The 25,482-nt window shown below is 40.6% G+C and overlaps 1 pseudogene across 1 annotated transcript in view; it reads right to left on the bottom strand.

Moving 5' to 3' along the window:
• The window catches only part of LOC309858455 (ERO1-like protein beta), a 41,392-nt pseudogene extending 18,867 nt beyond the window's left edge, over nucleotides 1-22,525 (bottom strand). Inside the window, exons 1-3 of the transcript XR_014316647.1 lie at nucleotides 22,427-22,525; nucleotides 14,042-14,162; nucleotides 10,221-10,304 (exon numbers count right to left, since the gene is read on the bottom strand). The product of XR_014316647.1 is annotated as an ERO1-like protein beta (transcript). The remainder of the gene's footprint in view (nucleotides 1-10,220; nucleotides 10,305-14,041; nucleotides 14,163-22,426) is intronic.
• Nucleotides 22,526-25,482: the final 2,957 nt, after the last annotated feature.

Genomic DNA, 25,482 nt, shown 5'->3' with positions numbered 1-25,482 from the left:
CCGCATCGGACTCCCAGCTCCATGGGGAGTCTGCTTCTCTCTCTGACCTTCTCCTCATTCATGCTCTCTCTCACTGTCTCTCTCTCTCAAGTAAATACATAAAATCTTTAAAAAAAAAAAAAAGAATAAGAAAAATTTAGGAAGTTAACTTCATTTTTTCTTGAGATTTCTTCACAAATTAGTAATGCCACTGCTTAAATACAGAGACTATTTTATTCTATGATGAAAAAAATGAACATTCATTCAAACTGTTTTCATACTATCTAATAAAAAAAAACAATTTATGGACTTGTAAATCATAATTTAGCAAACTGAATGACATATACAAAATAAGTGTCAAAATCAGCTAAAATATTTTTTAAAGATTTTATTTATTTATTTGCCAAAGAGAGAGAGATCACAAGGAGAGAGGCAGGCAGAGAGAGAGAGAGGGAGAAGAAAGCTCCCCGCTGAGCAGAGAGCCCGATGTGGGGCTCCATCCCCAGACCCTAAATTCATGACCTGATCTGAAGGCAGAGGCTTAACCCACTGAGCCAACCAGGCACCCCCAAATCAGCTAGAATTTAAACTGTAATGCAGTATGGAATAGTTCACATAACTTTTAGGTTAAAAAAAAAAACTGACAAAAATCACTATTCCATAAACTTTCCTACCACAGAAAAAGAAGCTTTAAAAATTTTCAAAGTTCTTTGAAAAATTTTATGCTCAATCTTAATTTCTGCTCTAAACTGACATCTAAAGTGAAGGCAGTTTGGGATTAATACTGACAGAATCAGTTCTTTGGTGCACAGGATTCACCTTGGTTTACCAATCTAGGTAATCAGGGTTTACTAATAGAAAATCCCTATGTCCAGCTCTCTTTTCTACAAAGCCAGTAATTAGTTTCAGGCTTTAATAAGCAAACCTAGAAATCATTATAACTGGTTCATCAGACACAATTTTAAACAAAAAATTGTATCTGAAAGCAGAAAATCACAGGTTGATCCTCTAATCAATCTAGGGGACTGATTTCCAGCCTCGGAATCTATGGTATAGCAAAATACCTACTAAAATCTTTTCATATGTCATGGTAAATTTTAGCTTAGGTAAATTTAACCAAATATTCAGAATAAATATCTTCCTGCCAGGTGGAAGAATATAAATAATGATTAGAGATATTTCCCTAATCAATAAAAAGATTAATAGATTAAAACATTACTTGTTGCAAGCATTTTATTATTTTAGTATTTGCTAGTACATCTAACAGAAGGCAGAAGAGAGAAGACTATAAAACTTAAGTCAAATCTAATAGTCACTGCTGGCTACAGTGTGTCCTCTGACTAGTATAGTATAATATGCTAAAATCAAAACCTTTAGCAGCTTTTCTGAAGGTTTGATGCTAAATACAATAACTTGACTTATACAAATCTTAACAATAAACCTTTTAGACATACTTGGGTAGGCATCACAGATGATTGTTACGAATGACACATAACAATCACAGAAGAGAATTATTAGAAGTAATGAAAAATGTAAAACTAATAACTAAATCAAGAATGAAATAAACCAGCTGGTATTGAGGCTGGGAAGATGATGGTGTAGGAGGACCCTAGGCTCACCTCATCCTATGGATACAACCTGAAAACAAAAACTTCACACAAATAATCTAAAAAACAACCCAAAGACTGGCAGAAGGCAGAACAAACTCTGCAACTAAAGGCAGAGAAGAGGCCACATTGAATTGGGTAGGAAGAGTAGAGATGTAGTGGGGAACGAAACAGGCTTTGGCCGTCTGCAGTCAAGAACTGGAGGTACAGGGAAGGGTGAGAAACAGACTATCCCACATGCATGGGGAAGACCAATCCCCATAACTTTTGGTTTTGAAAGCCAGAGGCTCCAAATTTCAGGAGTTCCTACAACCAGTGGGAGTCGAAGCTTGGATTTTTAAAAATCAGCACCTCCACTCTGGGAGAGCTGAAAGGCATTAGGAAGCAGAGTTCCTGCCCTTAAAACAGACAGCGGGGTGGGGTGGGGGGAATAGGACAAACAGCCCAGGTAGCTACAACATAGAAGCAGCAATTTGAAAAACAACTAGGGCATATGGGAGGGAGACTTACTAATCTCAGAGCATGTCTTGAAAGGCAGGGATCACAGGGAGACCCCTCCAGGAACAAAGGAGGCAGGCACCATTTCCCTCACCTCTACATCCCCACTCACAGCATAAACACATAGGCACCTGTGGGAACCAGCACTATGCAAGGCTTTCTAGCTAAATTGGTTATACTGAGCTCCACCCACCCATACCTAGTAAGGTCCCCTTTACGACACATTTGTGTCAGTTCTGGTTTTGGATCCCTTCCCATGGAAGACCAGTGTAAACATCATCAGTGCAGCTTATTCTGACCCACACGTTTTGCAGGGCCTCAGTGTGGGCAGCTGTGGACCTTGCAGAAGCTCAAGACACAGCCTGTTGTAACTGGTACCCCACCCACACAGCCCTCCATCCATCAGGGCAGGAAACAGATCTCTCACAAACAGACCAGCACACACCTTGTTAAAATGTGCAGCCCTCCAGCGGGGGACCAAACACAGCTCACAACAAGCTAAGAGAGCCTCTTAGACAACTGGACTAAAGGAAAAGCTGGCCAGGACACAAGAGCAGAGCATATGCAACACACACAGGAGACAGTCCCTGATGTGCCAGGTCCTGGAGAATAGGGGACAACTCTACCACAGGGCACTACAGGACATCTTGTTCATAAGATTGTGAACTTCAAGAGGAGGACGCAGAGCTGATTTTGCTAACACACAGAAACAGACACAGAGAATCAGACAAAATGAGATAAGGAATATGTCCCAAATGAAAGAACAGGACAAAACCACAGCAACAGATCGAAGTGAAATGGACATAAGTAGTATGGCTGATAGAAAATTTTAAGTAATGATCATAAACATACTCACTGGGATTGAGAAAAGAATGGAGAACATCAGTGAGACCCTTAACACAGAAATAAAAAGGAACACATCAGAGATGAAGAACACAATAAATGAAAATAAAAATACACTAAATGGAATAAATAGTAGGTTAGAGGAAAAAGGCAAATGAATCAACAACCTGGAAGACAGAGTAAAGGAAAGTAATCAAGCCGAGCATGTGAGAGAAAAAAAAGTTATACAAAATGAGAATAGACTTAGGGAACTCAGTGACTCCATTAAGTGTAATAACATTCAAATTACAGGGATCCTGGAAGAAGTAGAAAAAGAAGAGAACAGAAATTTAATTTGAAGAAATAATAGCTAAAACTTCCTGAATCTGGGGAAGGAAACAGATACTGAGATCCAGGAGGCAGAGATCCCCCAACAAAATCAACCCAAGGTGAACCACACCAAGACACATAGTAGTTAAAATGGCAAAAAGTAGTGATAAAGAAAAAAAAAATTTAAAGCAGCAAGAGAAAAGAAAACCGTTATATACAAGGGGAAACCCCATAGAGCTATCAGCTCATTTTTTTACCAGAAGATTTGTAGGCCAGAAGAGAGTGGCATGATAGATTAAGTGCTGAAAAGAAAAATCTGCAGCCAAGGATACTCTATCCAGCAAGCCTATCATTCAGAATAGAAGGAAAGATAATGGGTTTTCCAGACAAACAAAAACTAACAGAGTTTATGACTACTACCCCAACCATACATTAAAGGGGACTCTTTGAATGTAAAGAAAAAACTGTAAGTAAGAGTAGGGAAAGTAGGACACATAAAAACAGTAAAAATAAGTATATCTGTAAATATCAGTCAAGAGATTCACAAAGGATATAAAATATGACACCATATGTCCAAAATGTTAAGAAGAAAGGAATAAAGAATGGGTTTAAACTTAAATGACCATCAACTTAGCACAGACTGCTATATGCAAACGATGTTATATACAAACCTAATGGTAACCACAAATCAAAAACCAGCAATAACAAATAACATGGAGGACATGGGGAGATGGAGAGGAGACAGGACTTGAGGGAAATTGGAAGGGGAGATGAACCATGAGAGACTATGGACTATGAAAAACAATCGGAGGGTTTTGAAGGGGTGGGAGGTCGGGGGAGTCAGGTGGTGGGTATTATAGAGGGTACATATTGCATGGAGCACTGGGTGTGGTGCATAAACAATGAATTCTGTTACACTGAAAGAAATAAAGAAAAAAAAGCCAACAATAGATATGCAATGGATAAAGAGAAAGGAATCCAAGTATATCACTAAGGAAAGCCAAAACACCACAAAAAAGAGCAAGAGAGAGATCAGAGAAAAACTACAGAACAATCAATCACAAAGCAAGTAACAACTTGGTAATAAATTTATATCTACCAATAACTACTTTGAATGTAAATGGACTAGACACTTCAATCCAAAGATATGGGCTGTCTTTGAATTACACAGAGTGGATTAAAAAAAAAAAAAAAAAACAAGAGCCATCTATAAGACTGCCTACAAGAGACTCATCTCTGATGTAAAAACAACTGCCGACTGAAAGTAAGAGGATGAAGAAAGATTCGTCATCCAAATGGATGTCAAAAGAAAGCTGGAGTAGTAATACTTAAATCAAACAAAACAGACTTTAAAACAAAGACTGTAACAGGAGATAAAGAAGAACACTATATGATGATGAAGGGGAGACTCCAACAAGAAGATACATAATTATAAATATTTATGCACCCAACATGGGAGCACCCAAACACACAGTTAACAACATTAAAAAAAAAAAAAAAAAAAACCTAATCGATAGGAATGCAATAATAATAGGAGACTATAACACCCCTCTTACATCAATGGACAGATTGTCCAAACAGAAAATCAACAAGGAAACAATGGCTCCATTCACCAGATCAGATGGATTTAAAAGATATTTTCAGAGCATTCCATCCTAAGACAGCAGATACATATTCTCCACAAGTGCACACAGAACATTTTCCAGAACAGATCACAGATTAGCCCATAAAATAAGCCTGAACAAATTCAAGAAGATGGAAGTCATACCATGCATCTTTTCTGACCACACCACTATGAAAATGGAAGTCAACCACAGGAAAAAATCTGAAAAGAGCGCAAATTCATCAACATTAAATAACATGCTACTAAACAATGAATGAGTCATCCAAGACCTCAAAGAAATAAAAATTACATGGAAACAAATGAAAATGAAAACGCAGTGGTCCAAACTCTTGCGGATGGAGCAAAAGCAGTTCTAAGAGGGAAGTTTAGGATCATACCAGCCTACCTCAGAAGTAGGAAATATCTCAAACAACCTAAATTTACATATAAAGGAGCTACAAAAAGAATAACAAAACCCAAAACCAACAGAAGGAAAAAAATAATAAAGATTAGAGCACAAATAAATGATACAGAAAATTTTTTAAAAACAAAATAGAAGAAATCTATGAAATCAGGAGCTAGTTCCTAGAAAAGATAAATAAAACTGATAAACCTCTAGCCAGGCTCATTAAAAAAAAAGGGGGGGGTTTGAGAGAGGACCCAAACAAAATTGCAAATGAGAGAGAGTAACAATGGACACCACAGAAATACAAGTAACTACAGGAGAGTATTATGAAAAATTACATACTCCAAACCTGGACAACCTAGAGGAAATGGACAAAATCCTAGAAACATATGATCTATCAAAACAGCAACAGGAAGAAAGAACATTTAAACAGACTGATAACCAGCAATGAAATTGAATCAGTAATCAAAAAATTCCCAACATGGGGTGCCTAGGTGGCTCAGTGGGTTAAAGCCTCTGCCTTCAGCTCAGGTCATGGTCCCAGGGTCCTGGGATCAAGACCAGCATGGGGCTCTCATCTCAGCGGGGAGCCTGCTTCCCTCTCTCTCTCTACCTGCCTCTCTGCCTACTTGTGATCTCTCCCTGTCAAATAAATAAACAAAATCTTTAAAAAAAAAATTCCCAACAAACAAAACTCCAGGACCAGATGGCTTCATAGGCAAATTCTATCAAACATTCCAAGAAAAGTTAATACCTATTCTTCTCAAAATATTTCAAAAAAAATGAAGAGGAAGGAAAATTTCCAAATTCATTCTCTGAGGCCAGTATCATCCTGATACTGAAGCCAGGTGAAGACACCATTAAAAAACAGAACTACAGGGGCACCTGGGTGGCTCAGGGGGTTAAACCTCTGCCTTCAGCTCAGGTCATGATCCCCTGGTCCTGGGATTGAGCCCTGCCTTCCACTCTCTGCTCAGCAGGGAGCCAGCTTCCCTGCAACCAACACCGCCCCACTCCCTACTTATGATCTCTGTCAAATGTCAAATAAATACATAAAATCTTTAAAAAAACTACAAAAAATTAAGATTTTTTTAATTAAAAACAAAACTACAGGCCAATAACTCTGATGAACATAGATGCAAAAATCCTCTACAAAATACTAGCAAACCAAGTCCAACAATCCTTTAAAAAAAAATCATTCACCCTGATCAACCTTCACTCCCAGGTTGCAAGGGTGGTTCAATATTTATAAATCAATCAGTGTGATACATCATATCAGTAAGAGAAAGGAAAAGAAGCTTCAGATTTCAACAGATACAGAAAAAGCATCCAATAAAATACAGCAACAATAACCCTCAACAAAGTAGGTTTGGAGGAAACAAACCTCAACTATAATAAAGGCCTTATAGAGAAAATCCATTATACTCAATGGGGTGAAAACTGAGAGCATTTACCGTGAGGTCAGAAAAAGGACACGGATATCTACTCTATTTATTCAGCTTAGTACTGGATGTCCTAGCCACAGCCATCAGACAACAAAAAGAAATAAAAGGCAACCAAACTGGTTAAGGAAAAATTCAAAATTTCACTATTTGCGGAGGACATGATATTCTGTGTAGAAAACCCTAAAGACTCCACCAAAAAACTGCTACATCTAAAAATGAATCCAGTAAAGTTTCAGGACATAAAATCAATGTACAAAATTCTGCTGCATTTCTATACAGTAATAAGGAAGCAGCGGAAAGAGAAATTAAGAAACAATCCCATTTACAACAGTCCCCAAAATAATTAACCAGCTATGAATAAATTTAGCAAAGAGGTGAAAAGACCTGATTGTGAAAACTTAAAATATTGATGAAAGAAGCTGAAGATGACACAAAGAAATGGAAAGACAGTCCATGCTCATGGATTACGAGAACAAATATTGTTAAAATTTCTATACTACCCAAAGCAAGCTACACATTTAATGCAATCCCTATCAAAATACCAACAGTATTCTTCATAGAACTAGAAAAAAGACATCCTAAACTTTGTATGGAACCACAAAAGACTCTGAAGAGCCAAAGCAATCTTGAAAAAGAAAATCAAAACCGGAGGGAACACTATTCCAGATTTCAAATTATATTATCTGTAGTAATCAAAAAGGTATGGTACTGGCACAAAAATAGACACTTAGGTCAACAGAACAGCATACAAAGCACAGAAATAAACCCATGATGCTACTGTCAATCTTTGACAAAGGAGGCAAGAATATTTAATGGGAATAAGTCTCTTCAACAAAGGGTAACTACATGGCTGCATGCAGAAAAATGAAATGGGACTTCTTACACTGCACACAAAAACTCAAAATAGATTAGGGACCTAAATGTGAGACCTGACACCATAAAATTCCTAGAACAGAGCACAGGAAGTAATTTCTCTGATGTTGACCATAACAAGATCTTTCTAGGTATGTCTCCTGAGGCAAGTAAAACAAAAGCAAAATAAGCACTTGTGATTACACTAAAATAAAAAACTTCTGCCCAGCAAAGGAAACCACCAATAAAACTAAAAGACAACCTAACTAACTGTAGAAGATATTTGCAATGACATATCCAACTAAGGATTATTACCCAAATTATATAAAGAATTTATATAGCTCGGGGTGCCTGGGTAGCTCAGTGCGTTAAAGCCTCTGCTTTCAGCTCAGGTCATGATCCCAGGGTCCTGGGATCGAGCCCCGCATTGGGCTCTCTGCTCGTAGGGAGCCTGCTTTCTCCTCTCTCTCTGCCTGCCTCTCTGCCTACTTGGGATCTCTGCCTGTCAAATAAAGAAATAAAATCTTAAAAAAAAAAAAAGAATTTAATACAGCTCAACACCAAAAAATATCCTAAATAATCCAATTAAAAAATGGGCAGAAGATACGAACAGACATTTCTCCAAAGACAATATCTAGATGGCCAACAGATACATGAAAAGATGCCCAACATCATGCATCATCAGAGAAATGCAAATCAAAAACAAACTGAACTATCACCTAACATCTGTTAGAATGACTAAACTCAAAAACTCAAGAAACAAGTGCTGGTGAAGATGTAGAGAAAAAGTAACACTCATTTACTGTTGGTGGGAATGCAAACTGGTGCAGTAACTGTGGAAGATAACATATGGGTTCCTTGAAAAATTAAAAACAGAACTATCCTATGATCCAGCAATTATACTACTAGGTATTTACCCAAAGAATACAAAAACACTAATTCAAAGGGATATATACACTCCTATTTTTTTTCTAAAGATCTTATTTATTTGACAGAGAGAGATCACAAGTAGGCAGAGAGGCAGGCAGAGAGAGAGAGAGGAGGAAGCAGGCTCCCCGCCAAGCAGAGAGCCTGATTCAGGACTCGATCTCAGGACCCCGAGATCATGACCTGAGCTGTAGGCAGAGGCTTAACCCACTGAGCCACCTAGGCACCCTACACTCCTATGTTTATAGTAACATTATTTACAATAGACAACCCATGGAAACAGCCCAAGTGTTGATCAATAGATGAACAGATAAAGAAGATGTGGTGTATACACATAAAATGGAATATTATTCAGCCATAAAAAAGAATGAAGTCCTGCCATTTGCAAAACATGGATGGATTTAGAGAGTATAATGCTTAGGAAAACAAGCCAGTTAGAGAATAAGAATTACCACACTATTTCACTCACCCGTGGAATTTAAGCAGCAAAACAAACACAAGAACAAAAAAGAGACAAACCAAAACAAGAAACTCTTAACTCTATAGAGAACAAAGAGATGGATACCAGAGAGGATATAAGGAGGGGGCAATGGCTGAAACTGGGGAAGTGGATTGAGAGTGCACTTATCTTGATCAGCACTGAATAGTATATGGAACTACTGAAGCACCATTTTGTACACATGAAGTGAATGTACACTATAAAACACTTTTTTTTTTTTAGCTATATAGAACATTAGTAAGTCATTCAGCAATATATGACTAAGGTCTATAGATTAGACATTTGTATTATAAAAATGTTAATTTCCTGATTTTGTTAGTTACATTGTGGTTACATAAGAGAATAATCTTGTTTTTAAGGAAACACAAGTAATTAGCAGTATTGTATCCCCTTGTTGGTAACTTACACCCAAATAGTTCAGAAAATAATATATACAAAGAGTAATAAAGCAAACGTGATAAAAATTCAGAGAATCTGAATAAAAATAAATGAGGACTGTTGGTATTATTCTCCCAATTTTTCTGTAGGTCTGAAATTATTTCAGATGAAAAAGTTAAAAAAATTATTCTTAAAGGAAAATGAAGAGGATTTTTTAAATTGTCCCTTTACAAAGGACATTGGTTAAGGTTTTTTCCCCATTTGTAAGGATAACAAACTAGATTAATTGGTTAGGTAAGAAAAGTAAAAAGTGAAATGAAAACACAGCTTATAATGAACTATTGTTTAAGAAGAATTAACTATGGTATATGTCTAAAACAAAAGTCTAAAATATAAGTATAGCTGCTTTTTTTTTAATGTAACAAAGCAACCAAGTGAAGACCTCATACCAAGCCTGAAATTCCTCTGCTTTACAAAGCACTCTAATTCCCACTCTAAATGTAAAAGTTAAGGTCCACTAACATCACTTTTCTTATGAAATAAAAAGCATATTCAACAAAGCATGAAATAAGAGTTAGCCAATTGTAGATCCAGTCCTAGAACAGGCTGCCCAGGCTTCCACCTGGCTTAGAACCATACTATACTTCCACAACCAATCAATACTACTGGGTACAAGAGCTTCTTCGAACCCATTTTGGTGACAAGTATAAAATAAACCTTCAAGAATGTGGTTAAAAAGAGAGAGGTGACAGCATATGAATTTGAGGACAAGTCTAAATCCATTAACAGTGGCCTAAAATATAAATTCATGCTTATCTAAGAGCCCAAGAGGAAGCAATGTTTTCCTTATTATTTTTTTTTTAATTTATTTTACCTCTGGACAGGGCTCCACATGGCAGTCTTTTATTGAACAATGGCCATCTTCTGCCCAGAAAGGACATGGTCGCTTCAGATTGACCTTGAGAGAAAGATTGGATAAACGTTAGCACACATATGGCACAGTTCTTCAACACTCTCTAGGTGTCCCTGTGCTGCACACCACTGATGTGGTGGTGGGAAGAAGAAAAAGTCCTACCCTGTGGCATCTATAGGGTTCAAAATTTGAAACTGCAGTTTTTCAGACACCCAATTGTAATATTAATTTTAAAAAATAACTGTTATTAGTCCTCTGACACTTCAAAAAAGAAATAAAGTCCAAGTACACTTCTCACCTGCAGACCCTGGGCAGCATTTTACTCTGATGTCTGTCAGCACCTTACCCGTTAGGGTTCTCCCGAGCGCCCACCCGCTTCAGTGTGCAATGAGCACCCACTGTCTGCACTGTGTAGGGTTTAGGGCAAAGAAGATATATAAAAAAGTGCTTCACCTGCCTGGAGTGTACTGGAGGGAATAGAAATTATAAATGCCTGCTTAATTACAAATTGTAGCAAGTGCTACAAAGAACATCCAGAGTTTCTTGATGGAAAATAATGGGCTTGGCAGACAGTGACCTTCTTGACTGCTCAGTGTAACTGGGGATTTTGTTTGTTATATCTTATTGTTTACATTTAGGAAGATATGGGATTTTGTATATTAAGTTTATAGCCTGCTATCTTAATGCATTTTTTTTATCATTTTTGTTCATTATTTAAGTTTTCTAGTATTATTTTGTCATTTATAAATGGAGATAGTTTTACTTATTCTTCAAAAATGTTTATGCCTCTAGTTGCTCTCTCTTGTTTGGTATGCTAATTAAGATCTCCAGCAGTAAAGAACAGTGGGTACCCTGGGTCCCTCACCTAAGTGAGAATTCCTTGACTATTTCCCAACAAGCAAGATGGTGGCAATGCTAATGTTAGGATTAAAATGATCATGTTAAGGAAGTATCCATCATTCCTATTAAATTTTTTAAAAATCAGGAATGTGTGTTGAACTGTGTTGAGGACCTAAAAGCCTTGTTCCTGCATTCTTAGAATAAGATTAACTTGGTCAGGATATATTTTTCTGTAATATGCTCAAAACTCCACATCATCTTCGATTTCACTTCTACTCTCACAGCATACATTCACCCCATCAGGTAAGTCTGTTGGTGTTACCTCTTATGTACGATCTTCATTTGCTTACTTTTCACCTCTTCCAACTCTACTGCCCTATTCCAACTCCACTTTTCATCTGGTCTCATGCAAAAACCTACATGGTTTCTCTATTTCCTATTTCACACCCTGAGAGTCTGTTTTGTACAAATCCCCCAAAAGCTTATTATACTAAAATGCAACATCCTTACATAAGATTTTCTCATCTGGCTCTTACTTTCCAACTCTCCATATCTCACTCACCTTGCTCCAGCCAGGCTGAACTTATTCCTCAAACACGCTCAACCTTTATGCCTGCACTCAAGACGTTTATACCTGTAGCTCTACTCTCCTTCCCTGGAATGTTCTCTCTCCACATCTTGTCACGGCTTTCACGTTATGTAGGTCTTTACTCAAATGGCACAGCACGGATACCTTCCTTTCCTGATCATCTTCTTTAAAAGTAAAGCTACCTAACTTCCCCACCCCATTAATTTATTCTGTCTCCTACTTTATTCTTCTCCATAGCATTAACCTTAGTAAGCATATGACATTAAATTTCACTGTTTATTGTTTGCCTTCCTAATCTGGATAAAGCTTCATAAAGTCAGAGTCTTTGTGTTATTCACTATTGTATCCACAGCACTTAGAATAGCACCTACCTGCCTGGCAGCTGAGCATCTGCCTTCAGCTTAGGTCATGATCCCAGGGTCCTGGGATCAAGCTCTGTGTCAGGCTCCCTGCTCAGCGGGGAACCTGCTTCTCCCTCTGCCTGCCACTTCCCCTGCTTGTGCTCTCTTTCTCTCTGACATACAAACAAAATCTTTAAAAATAATAATAATAAAAATAGGAAAACTCTTTAAAAAAGAGTGCCTATTGGGCGCCTGGGTGGCTCAGTTGGTTGAACAAACTGCCTTTGGCTCAGGTCACGGTCCTAGAGTCCCGGGATCGAGTCCCGCATCGGGCTCCCAGCTCCATGGGGAGTCTGCTTCTCCCTCTGACCTTCTCGCCTCTCATGTTCTCTCTCACTGTCTCTCTCTCAAATAAATAAATAAAATCTTTAAAAAAAAAAAAAAGAACGCCTACTGCTAAGTAGTTATTCAATAAATATTTGGTGAATAAAGAAATGGAATAGATAGTATAAGAAACTGTAAATACCAACTCAGCAGCCAACTGAGCAGTTGACAGGGGTAGACTGGCTTCCACCTAGATATCCTTGCTCAATCATAAGTATGTTTGCACATGTTTAAAATTAACCTATTCTCTTTGCTTTATTTTTCTGCCACTAGTGTATGAAAAGTATACTGACGGTGGTTAAATGTCCTTTTTGTTTAATTTGTAGGTTGGCAGAACTAGAGAAAGGAATAATCATCATCAGAATATCCTTGACTTGGAGACAAATGCATTAACTAGATCACTGAATTACCCTCCCTTGGGAAGTAAGTGGATATTTCCATTACATATGGAATAATTTCATCACATTGATTAGAATGTTTTCTTAGAACACTGTTATGTTTGCCTATCCAACTTCCATTTTTCCTCCTCCTGTAAACCCTAACATTCCATTGAGAAACAATCACTCCCCCTTATATTTATGTAAAATAGGATTGTTAACCAAAGTGTCTTTCCTTCTTTTGGTCAATTAGAAACCTGTGTAAGTGTTTTTCCAGAAATTAGGGAGGAATTTCTTCCAGAAATTTGATATAGAGTGTTGCAAAAACAAGGGAAATGGCTATTGCATTTCTTGCTAGGCACACGACATAATAAAATTTTTTGTCACCTTCAAAAAAAAAAAAAGGGCAATGACTAATGGTGCCAAAATTTTGGTGGTGACATAAAAATAATGGCTATTAGTTCCTGCTCTAATTTCTTTTTTTATCCTCAGAAATATTTAAAGACTAAGATAGCTACATAGAATCAGGATAAAAAAGAAAATCATGCTCAATTTTTAAAATAAACTAAAAATGAGTATCAAAGAAATTATAAACCCAATCGAATACTGAGAGCAAGAGCAAAACAAAGCATAACAGCAGCTTTTAAAATACTGTTCTTTGATTTAAAATACTGCTTTTGAATATTGCTTTTTGTTGCTACCTTTAAACTAGCATTGGTTATTCTGTAAAGGTCTAGAGCAGAGCACTCAATTTAAGAATCAGTTCCTCAGTATTACTACGAAGGCTGTTCTGCTTGTGCCCTCAGCCTGATTCAGCAGCCCTTCCAGTGATCTCCCCAGGAACCATGTGCTGCTGTGGTACTTACACTGAGAAAAGCACTAACACAGGACAGGGCCCAGCAGCACAACACAGAGCCTGGAAGGGGTCTAGATGGTGGAGCCTAAATTACAGTGAAAGCTGACAGATAAGTAAGTCTGTGGCACTTTCAACTTCTGTGGAAGTAGTCTCTGTCCCAAAACTGAAAGATGAGGGATTTCCCAAACACAGGAAGAGTGTTCAGGTTCTCAGTGTTCAAAAAGACAATCAGGTTTTACTACATACTTAATATATTCAAGTGATTAAAAAAAAAAAAAAAAACACAGAGTGTTCTGAGAAGTCAAAATGGGTTTTCAAAAGGGTCATAAAAGTCACATCTGTACAGAGCTATGTAAATATTTTGCTCCTAAAGGAATCAAAAATTATAACTCTACCTTGTAATAAGGGAAGTAGTCTCACTCTTGCAATTTTTTCTATTTTGGGGAAGATTTTGAAAGTGTTGAAGTTATCGATGCTATCGATGTCGCACAGGCAATCATCCAGGACTCCGGTTACCTGGGGGTGGGGAATATATACATATAAAATTTAAAATATGTAAATTATAGATATTTCAACCTTAGCAAATCTGTACTATTGTATAAAAAGATAGTTTAGTCATTTGAGGTAACTAGTCTTTGTTAAGATACGTAACATGAAAGGGGTGCCTTGGTGGCTCAGTTGGTTAAGTCGATTAAGTTGTTTTAAGTCGGTTAAGCCTCTGCCTTCAGCTCTGGTAGAGATCCCAAGGTCCTGGGACCAAGAGCCCTGCTCAATAGGGATCCTGTTTTTCCCTCTCTCTCTGCCACTCACCCATTCATTCCTTTCCTCTCTCAAATAAAATCCTTTAAAAAAAGATACATAACATTAAAACAATCATTTACTTTTTATATGGCCAATTAGGTAAAGAACAACAGAAGGATTAAATAGATATACCTATTCTGAAGAACTAAGCATTAGTGGCTAGAGAAATATATTGAATGTTCCTCCCTTCCCCAAACATACATAAAATCCAAATGTAGCAGGAATGCTAAAGCATTTCTTCCAAGACTAACCTAAAAGTCACAGACTATAATAATACTGTTGTAGTAACCCCATCTTATTTTTCTACTGCCATTTATGGAACACTTATGTGATAGGCACAGTGCTAAGAACATTACATGTTATCTCATTTATTTTTTAAATATTCTATGAAATAGGTATTATTATCCTCATTTTACACATAAGAAAATTAAGGCTTAGCATAGTTAAAATAATTTTTCCAAAGTAAAAATGAGACTTAGTCCCAAATAATCACACTTAAAAATACATGCTTTATCTACTACTCAAAGTATACATTAACTAAACAGAAAATGATATTTACAAAATGAGTTCAGAATCCAAAATTTCCATAAAACATTCTTCAGCTAAATTTAAAAATGGGACTCACAGACATCCACATATCAGATGAATCTTCAGGGAATCAGGTTGAGTGAAAAAAAGCCAACCTCAAAATGTTACTTATTATGTGGTTTCATTTATACAACATTTTTTTTAAGATTTTATTTATTTGACAGAGATAACAAGTAGGCAGAGAGGCGGAGAGAAAGAGAGAGAGGAGGAAGCAGGCTCCTCGCTGAGCAGAGAGCCCGAGACCAGGACCCTGAGATCATGACCTGAGCCGAAGGCAGAGGCTTAACCCACTGAGCCACCGAGGCACCCCTACAACATTTTTCAAATGGAGAAAAGTTTTTTGGTTACCAGGGCTTAAGGACTGGAGTAGGGAGAGGAACTGGAGTCAGGGAGAAGGGTAGAAAGGAGGGAGAGGGTTATAAAAGGGCAAGAAGGGAGGTGCCTGAGTGGCTCAGTCAGTTGAGCTTTTGACTCTTGGTTTCAGCTCAGGTCACAATCTCAGGGTCATGAGACTGAGACTCGCAATGGGCACATGCTCAGTGGGCAGTCTGCTTGAGATTCTCTCTCTCCCTCCTCTGCCCCTCTCCAATCCCTCTCTAAAAAAAATTAAATCATGGGCGCCTGGGTGGCTCAGTGGGTTAAGCCGCTGCCTTCGGCTCAGGTCATGATCTCAGAGTCCTGGGATCGAGTCCCACATCGGGCTCCCTGCTCAGCGGGGAGCCTGCTTCCCTCTCTCTCTCTCTCTCTGCCTGCCTCTCCCTCTACTTGTGATTTCTCTCTGTCAAATAAATAAATAAAATCTTTAAAAAAATAAAAATAAAAATAAAAATAAAAAATAAAAAAAATTAAATCATTTTTAAAAGGGCAAGAGGAAGGATCCTTGTGGTAATGAAATCGTTCAGCATCTTGACTACGGTGGTGCACACATAAAAGTGGACAGAAAATGTACAGATGCAAGGGAGACTAGGAGGGATCTGAGTAAGATCAGTGGGTGCGTCAGTGTCAATGTCCTGGTGATAATACCGCACTGTATGTTTGCCAAATGGTACCAGTGGGTTAAACTAGATACAGTGTAGGTGGCATTTCTTTGTATTATTGTTTACAACTGCATGGAACCTGCACTTACCTCGATTAAAATTTTTATAAAAAAGGGGGGGGGGGTACCGAGGTGGTTAAAAATCATTTGTATGATCCATTGGAGGAATCTATGCACAGATGATCAGAAAATGGAAACCAGAAATTCCCAGTTGTTTCTTTCTCATGTTTTCCCTCTAGGAATGCAAATGTGTCCCCAAACTCCCTACAACACAAAGAGTCAGAGGTATATTATCTTTAAAGAGCAAAGGATCATTCACAACAATTTTGGCTCTAGAATTCCAGATGCTTTACTATCCTAGTTACTAAGATCCTGTCACTAACTATTGAATTTTATTCCATTTCTCTAGCTTACTCTTTGTAAAACTTCAAATTCTAAGTAATTGTGGAGAGTTGGGGGGGTAGAAATACCAACTGACAACTTTCTAGGTTTTAAAAATACTTTATCCAGTGACTGCTCTTTCTTACAAATATTTCTTAAATTGTTCCTTTTTAGTAAACCACCATATTTTTAAAAAATATTTTAAATGTGGTAGAGGCTGGGGTAAGGTATACAAAATTATCACGTACTTATTTCTAACTCTTAAATACTAAAACAAAAGCCTGCATATCACTAAATTTTTAAAAACAGAAATAGAGAGGTGCCTGGGTGCCTCTTGGCTGAGCATCTGACTCTTGGTTTCAGCTCAGGTCATGATCTCAGGGTCCTGGGATGGAGCCTCGGGCTGTCCCTACAGGCTCCCTGCTCAGCAGGGAACCTGCTTCTCCAGCTCTCCCCACCCTCCACCCCTTCTCTTTCTAAAATAAATAATCTTTAAAAAAAAAATAGAAATAGAATACGGCTATTATCTTTTAAGTCGCTTTCTAATTATAGCCATCTCCCTCCCCCTGGAGGTAGAATAACTTATTTTTGTTAAATACTTTTCCTTGCAATTTCATCACATATGATATATCCCTAAACAATATAGAGGGTTCTTTTTGTTTTTGAACTTTAATGTTAATGACATGATCTTTTGCTAATATTTTGCTAGCTACCCACCATAATGAGTTGTATGGTCATTCATTTTCCCTGCTGTAAATGTTGTATTATATGAAAATATCACAGTGTATTTATTCTATTGTTGAGCTGTAAGCTCGGCAGAATAATGGCCCCCCAAGATATGCATGCCATAATTCCAGAAGCCAATGAATATGTTACAGTACATGGCAAAAGTGACTCTGCATATGTGATTAAGATCTTGAGATCTTGAGTAGTTAATACTGAATTATTTAAGCAGACTCAATAAGAAGATCCTTGTAAGAGGAAGACAGTGTCAGAGTCAGACTGGAAGGTGCTACATTACTGGCTTTTAAGACAATGGAAAAGGACACAGGCCAGGAACAAAAGCCTGGAAAAGGGAAGGAATGATGATTCTCCCCTAGAGCCTCCAGGAGAAATGCAGCTTTGTTGTAACCTTTATTTTATCCCTGTAAAACCCATTTTCAGACTTCTGGCCTACAGCATTACATGATCATAAATTTGTATTATTTTAAGCCACTAAATTTGTGGTAATTTATTAGAGCAGCAACAGGAAACTAATGCAATCCATATTTAGGTTGTTCTCAGATTAAGTTAAAGAACAATGCTACACAAACACTTTTTTCTTTATCTCCCTATATATATAAGAGTTTCTCCAACTTATATGCTTACAAGTGAAATTACTATAGCTCATTTCCAAAATAGGTATACCACTTCACAATCCTACCAACAGCAGATAGAAGTTACTGCTAAATCATATATTTGCCATTATTTGATTTTTTAAAAAAAGATTTTATTTGGGGCACCTGGGTGGCTCAGTGGGTTAAGCCTCTGCCTTCGGTACAGGTCATGATCTCAGGGTCCTGGGATCTGAGCCCAGCATCCCTCCCAGTCTCTGCTCAGCAGGGAAACTGCTTCCCACCCCCTCTGCCTCTCTGCCCACTTGTGATCTCTGTCAAATAAATAAAATTCTTTTTTTAAGAAAAAATATTTTATTTATTAAAATTTATTAAATTTATTTAATTATTTAAATCAAAGCATTAACTTATTAATTGAAATTAAAATTAAATTATTAATAATTTTAATTAAAATTTAATTATTTAAATATTTAAGATTTATTAATTTTATTAAAATAAATCATTTTTATTTTAATAAATAATAAATAAATAAATAAATAAATAAATAAGATTTTATTTATTATTTGACAGAGAGAGAGCACAAGTAGACAGAGTGGCAGGCAGAGGGATAGGGAGAAGCAGGCTCTCCGCTGAGCAGGGAGCCTGATGTGGGGCTTGATCCCAGGACCACAGGTTCAAGAGCTTAAGGCAGCTGCTTAACCAACTGAGCCACCCAGGCACCACAATTATTTGATATTTTAAAAATTTTTACCAATATAGTAAGCAGGAAAGAGTATCTGATTTTTGTAGTGATGAAGTATAATGTTTTATTTGCCGTAAGACGTGTGTATTTCTTGTGTGAAATACCTGTTTTTCATTTTTCTATGGGGTTGTCTTTTTCATATTAACATGCAAGAGTCAATACTTTTTCCCTATTCTAGTACATTCTTCTGGAACTCCAACCTGACATATTATATTAGACTGTGTCTCTTAAGCTCTCTTTAAAATTTACTAATCCATTATCTCTCTGAGCTTCCTTCTGAATAATTCATGCTTTTATTTTCCATTCATTCATTCATTCATTCATTCATCATTCAACATATTTGAGAATCTACCTCACATAAGCCTTGCACTGCTGTTCTACCTGCTGAGAGTGTAAAAAGAGAAGAAAGAAAGAAAAAAACAGACAAAAATCTCTGCCCTCCATGAGCTTACATGCTCATAGGAAAGGGGGGGGAGAATGACCACATACAGAGTCTGTCAGATGGTAATAAAGTAACAGGGAAACCAGGGAACTGCAGGACTGAGTTGCTACTATTTTCAAAACGAGAGTTACAAAAGGTCTCAGTCAAATTTTTGCAATGCTTGAAGGAGGAAAAGGAACAAGCCACACAATTTGGGAGAGTGGGGGAAAGCACTCCAGGCATTGGGAACACAAACTATATACATGCCCCGAGAAAGTCAGCTTGCCCAATGTTTCTGAGGAAAAATAAGGGGGACTATGTAGTAGGTGAAAGGAGAAATAGGAGACCATTATAAGACTTTGGCTTTACTGGAACCCGGGGTTTTCTCACACCAAACAAGTCTCCAACTCTCCAACACCAAGTGAGTGCCCAAATCAGTTTTGATACCACCTGGAGTCAGAGCAGACCTCACGGAATTAAGGGCTCACACACACAGACTGTCCCCACCTTAGATATCAGTCCTAAGTTGCAAGCCACCTGTACTTCTGACTGACCAGCTATAAATCGAGGTTCTCATGACTCTCTTCTCTGGTTCAGTAATTTGCAATGGCTCACAGGACCAAGGAAATGCTTATGTGTACTGTAAAGGATACAAATCAGGAAGTACCAAATAGAATAGATAGGGGCATAGGGCAAAGGTATTAGGAGGTGCAAGTACAGACCTTCTCTGCCTCCAATGCACCCTCCCAGCAAGGGTCTATTCGCCCACCTGGAAATGCGTCAATCTTGTTTTAAGAGCTTTTACAGAGCTCCATCTCTAGCACCCCTATCCCCATCCTAGGGGTCATGGCTGGGGCCCAAAGAGGAGAAACAAGCAAAAGATACCAGAAAGACTAGCCAGAAAGACAAGACAAAACCAGAAAAGGACAGCATCCTGGAAGCCCAGAGAAAAGAAGTATTTCAAGGAGAGTAAGTGATGAACTGTGGGGAAAAACTGCTGTCTATAGGTAAAGCTAAGGTTTAAAAACTCACTATTGGCTTTAACAAGAAAGACACTACAGACCTTGCCAAGAGAAGTTTCCGAGGAGCTGGAGTGGGTTGAAGAGAGAACCAGCATGGAAGGAGTAAGGATAATTCCTTTGATGAGTTTTTTTGATAGAGAACAGAAAAATGGAGCAGAGCCAGGAGAGTTGGGCAGGTTGAGAGGGAACTGTAAACTAGAATTAACACCATGTTTTAGAATGCCAGTAACAGTCCATCAGAGAAGGAAAAACTAATGATCCAGGAGAGAAAGGGAAGAGTTGTTGAGCCATGTGCTTGAAAGAGGGAATGGGACCTAATGCAGACGAGGCAGGGATTGACCTTTGATAAGAGTTCACAGTTCAAAAAAAAAAAAAGTTTACAGTTCATCTATGATAATCCATTGGAAGTCATGATGTGTGGATTCAAAAGCTAATAGGTAAACACATAAGGATTACACTGATTACTCCAATTTTGTTAGTGAAATACAAAGATGAGAAAAGGGTAAGTGTTGGAGGATTAAGTAGAAAAAGACATAACATGGTAGTGTGATTCAGTAATCCTTTCTTCTGCTGGATATAATCAGCTATCTAATCCACCCATTGAGTTTTTAATTTCAGCTCTAGAAACTGCAGGTCTTTTTCCATAGTCTATATTTCTAATACCTAATTCATGGTGCCTAGTGTTTGGTGATTTTGCCTATTAGCTGCTTATTCTCCTTGACACTGTATCTTCAAGAATTCTTTACGGCCTGGGTTGAAAATAAATTCTTCCAGAGGAAATGAATATTTGCTTTTACCAGTAAACCAGCCCCACTTCTGGGAGACAGATCCAATAAAATGAGATAATATATACTGAAACACATTGGAGATTAAATACTATCTATAATAGGCTCCAATACTGTATTAGAAAATACCACTGGAAACAAAAGCCAAATGTATCCACTTTTGAGGACTGTTTCACAAAACGTTCCTTTGAATATGCACAAATACTTAATTTTTGAACTATATGTATTCATTTGGACATGATAAAATGATACGTATTCATTTGGATATAATAAAAGTAAACGTGCAACTATAAAACAGTAACACATGTAATTAGTAGATGAGAAAAACCTGAAGTGAAGTTTCCAGATTGTTGACAAAGAATACAATTCACATAGGCTATAAAAAGAAAAAAAAGAGAAAAGTCTCCTTTAAGAAAAATATCTAAATGTATGCCCCAAAACTATCACCGCTAGAAGATAATTTTCCTAAAGACAATTTGGAAAATTTACTTTTTAGAAGATTTCCAACTTTCCATTAGTTCAGTGTTTTCTAAGCGGGGCTCACAAGGTAGTTCAGAGGATAACTGCGTTGCAGTTACTTACAAACAAGGCCTGTTTTAAATTGCTGATCGCTGGGTCCCATCCAGAGCCACTAAATCAGCAACAGGTGGCAACGGGGCCAGAGAATCTGCATTTTTAGCAAGCTCACCAATAACGCAACCGGAAGTCTGCCCCTTAGATTTTTACCAAAACATTCATTTAAAAAATACCCACACAAATACAATGCTCGCGCTTTCTGGGATTGTGTGCACACACCATAACGCCAGCAGGAAAGTGTGTGAACAAAGTCAGAAAAGCATGATTACAGGGTTGCACGCAAGGCATCAGCCGTCCTCAGCCGGGAGCAACAACCGCTTCAAATGGGCATCTCCGCTCGCGTCGAGCCACCGAGACACCTGCCCTCCCAGCGGCTCCGCCGCCTCGCAGCAGGGGCAACCGGGCACAGCCACACCTGCTGCTGCAGGAAAGCAGCGAACTGGGCTCTCAGGGCAAAGGCTCTGGCTTTCCACACCCTCGACCTCCAGCGCACTCTGTCCTGCAGGTGTCACAGGGCGCCCCCCGGGCCGGCCCACTCTCCCCAAGTGTCCGCGAGCTTTCCCCTCGGGACCCCCGGACCCCGCGGACCGGCTCAGCCGGCGAAAACTCCCCCGAGAACGAGGGACGGCAGAGCCGGGGCGCAGCAGGGAGCTCTCCAGCCCGAGAGCTCCAGGACTCGGGGTCTGGCGTCCCTCCCCGCCCGCGGCACTCCTGAGGGACGCGGGGGAGCCCCCGGTGAGGGGCGGGCTTCCCCGTCCGCGCGTCCCTCCCCACACAGCGGACCGCGTCCCCACTCCAGCCCAGGCTCCAGCACACGCCCCGGCGCCCCACACTCCAGAAGAAAAGCAGAAACGCCTCCGGGAACCGTCACCTCCTGCCGCCGCCTCCACGAGAGTCGCCTCCCCGCACTCACCGCGCGCATCTCGCAGGCCTCCCGGGACGCGGCGGTTCGGGTCACGGACCCCCGCCCGCGCGGTCCCCAAAGCCCCTGCGGGTCCGGCCTGGCCCTGCCCGCACCCCCGCCGCGGCCTGCTCGCCGCCAGCGCCTGCGTCCGGCCCCGCACCCCACCCCACCCCGCCGGCCCTCGGCTCACCTGGGCCTCGACGATGCGCGGGAGGAAGCTCAGGGTGACTAGCAGCTGCACTGCGGCCGCCCCCCGCCCGGCGCCGGACCGCCGGGGCCCCTGGCTCATGCTGACTTCTTCCCACAGCGCGACCGGCAGGGCCCATCGGGGCCGGGGAACGGCTGGCGGCCCGGGCGACGACCCAAGGGGACGGCTCCCGGCGGCTGCGAGGCTCCAGGGTCAGAGGTCCGCGCCGTGCGGACGCGGGGAACGCCCTCCCCGGCTCCCGGCTCCCAGCAGCGGCGAGTGAGGCCGGAGAGCCGGGCGCCCCCACTTCATCTCCCAGACTGCCCCGCCCCCGGCTTCCCCTTCGACCCGGCCACGGCGCCCTCCGAGCGCAGGGCCTTGTGGGAGTTGTGGTCCCCTCCTGCTGGGGGGCGGGGTCGGCGGCGGAGGGAACCCGGGAGCAGCGGCGGCGGCGGCAACTCCGTCTCCCCCACGGCGGCCAATGGGGCAGAACCACGCGAGCCTCCAAAACAAGAGGCGCTGCGGGCGGGGCTCCGCCCCCTGCGGCCGGGCGCCGCGCCGTCTCCTCTCCCCCGCGTTGGCTCCTGGAATCCCGACTGGGGGTCAGGCCTGGGTGGCTGGTCCCCGACGCCGCACAGCCGGGGTACTCGGGACGCGCCCCGGGGGGCCTTCGACTGCGAGCCGGGGCGCGCTCTGCGTCTCCTGCGGCGGCCCCGGCCTCCGGCGCCCGGCGGGGCCCCGCCAAGCATCGGCCACTAGACGAGGTGGCCCGGCTCCTTTTCGATTTCACGGCCCGCAGGCGTGGACGCCGCCTTTCCTCGGTCCGCTCTCACTCCCTGCGGCGGAGCAGACCGCGCGCGGAAGAAGGGGACGAGCCCCGGAATTGATCATAACTTGTGGGGTGGGGAGGAGGGCTTGGACGACCTGGGAGGGCTGCGGCCTGGCTCTGGCCCCCGCCTCCGAAATACCGCAGTTTCTCACCGGGCTTCAGAAGGACGGAGGTTCCTTAAGCTCTGCGAGCCTCAGTCTGTTCGTCTGTGAATAATAACCGACCCAAACCCTGTTTTAGGATTGCATTAGACCTTAGGTAAAGGGCTTGGGATGGCACCAGAACAAAAGAAGTTCAACGACAGCTGCTATTCGTTTTATTAATAGCCTTGATTTCTAGAAAACTAGCAATACGGCGGCTTACACGTATGTGGTGTGTATTAGACTTCCATTGCTTCGGTAACGACCACACATTTAGTGGTGTAAACAAGACATTTATTATCTTAGAGTTCTGAAAATCAGAAGTCCGAATTAGATCAGCAGGGCTGCATCTCCTAAAGGCTTTAGGGGACACTATGTTTCCTTGCCTTTCCCAGCTTCTAGAAGCCACTTGCGTTCCTAACAGCTCATAACTATACACCACACTGTCACATCTTCACTCCCTAGGCTTCCATTGTTACATTCCTTGTCTTGCTGACCCTGACTCTACTGCCTCCCTCTCATAAAGACCCCTGTGATTACACAGGGTCCACTCAGATAATCCAGGATAATCTACCCACCTCAAAAAATTTTTTTTCAATTTTTCAGGAGACAGAGCTTGTTTATTGGGTAGGTAGGTGGGCACCAGACCCCAAAATTCTTAATCACATCTGCAAAGTCCTTTTTGCCACATAGGGTAACAAACGCACATTTTGGGAATTAGGGTATACACATGTTTGGGGGACATTGATCAGCCAACACACAGTGTGTTACACCTTTCTGAGCACTTTCATTATTTGAGGGGCCTGTGCAAAATGAAAATTCAGGGTCCTGGTTTAAAAGATGGTAAGAATTTCAACCAGGTGCAGGGCCCTTCTGAACCACGTCAGTCCTCTTCCTCTTCAGCAGCTTGGAATTTTTGTTGGACTCTTCCAGCTACTTTTTCACGCTTCCTCTTTTCTTTGCCAAACCTCTATTTTCTATCCTCCCGTTTCCTTTTGTCCCTTATATAAATACGATCTCTCCCCATTCTGCTAAAGCTTTTCTCTTGTCCAATCCAATGGAGTTTTTTTTTTTTTTCAAGATTCCTCATCTCTGCACCACATTTGATTTTATTGCTAACACATACATTGTGGGATTATGTTATTTAAAAAAATCTTGGGAATTTTTTGTTCTGGTTTAAAGAAAAAAAGGGAAAAAAAAGTTTAGATTATACAATTTCTTATTACAAAATCTCAGGTGCTCTAGTGGACCTTTCATCTCATGTCCTCTAGTGCTTTTGCAATCAAGGACAGCAACCATGGTCTGTAGTTAGAGTCCTTCTAGATTTGTTCAGTTTGAGTGGTCAGTGGCTGGAAGGAGGTAAGGGTCACAGAACTCCAGTGCAGGGGGTCCAATAGCTATTGTCTTCCTGGTTATCAAACCCAGGAAGTAACAAGCAAGTGAAATTAGAAAGTGTTGGTATTTTGCACGAGATATGGTGCACCCAAATGCATGCCTAATGACGTCTACTGAGATCTCTCTTACCGTTAATTGTTACGAGTGTGAGGAGGGGGGGTTGTTCTTTTGTGAACAGACTGCTCCATTTGTCCTCTCCCCCTGCCTCTTTGTGTACCTTTGCTTTCCCTAAAATCAACAACAGTGAAACCAGCATTGTGCAAGGTACCGGTGATGTCATCCTTGCTTCCAGCAGAGTTCCACGGTGACACTCAGTTTGAACTTTGCCACTTTGAACGTTGTGACTAGAAGTTGTGACAGAGGAGAGAAAGTGCCAACACTAATTCTCAATGGTTGAAAGAAAAATCAGCTCCTGCTAAACTTTTCAAGAAAAAGTAGCAAATGACAAAAATGTAGAAGTGCTTATGGTACCAAGGAAGATTTCACTGTTCATGCTTCCAGGAAGGCAAGTTAGTGAGGACAGCATTCAGGGGCACTAAACAGAGTCTTTCCCAGGGCACTGCCATTGGACCCATCAATGCCAATTGCTTTTAGTCATTTGTCCTTCCTATCAAAATTCAAATTCCTTCTAGAATTTAGCTTGGAGGGAGGGAACAAGCGCATTGACTGACAACCCTGAAAGTCTACAGGGAATG

This window comes from Mustela nivalis, assembly GCF_964662115.1.
Source record: "Mustela nivalis genome assembly, contig: HAP1_SCAFFOLD_2512, whole genome shotgun sequence".
In the NCBI taxonomy this organism is placed as follows: Eukaryota; Metazoa; Chordata; class Mammalia; order Carnivora; family Mustelidae; genus Mustela; species Mustela nivalis.
The sequence above is the reverse complement of the archived record's forward strand: the minus strand, read 5'-3'. Positions and strand labels throughout refer to the sequence as shown.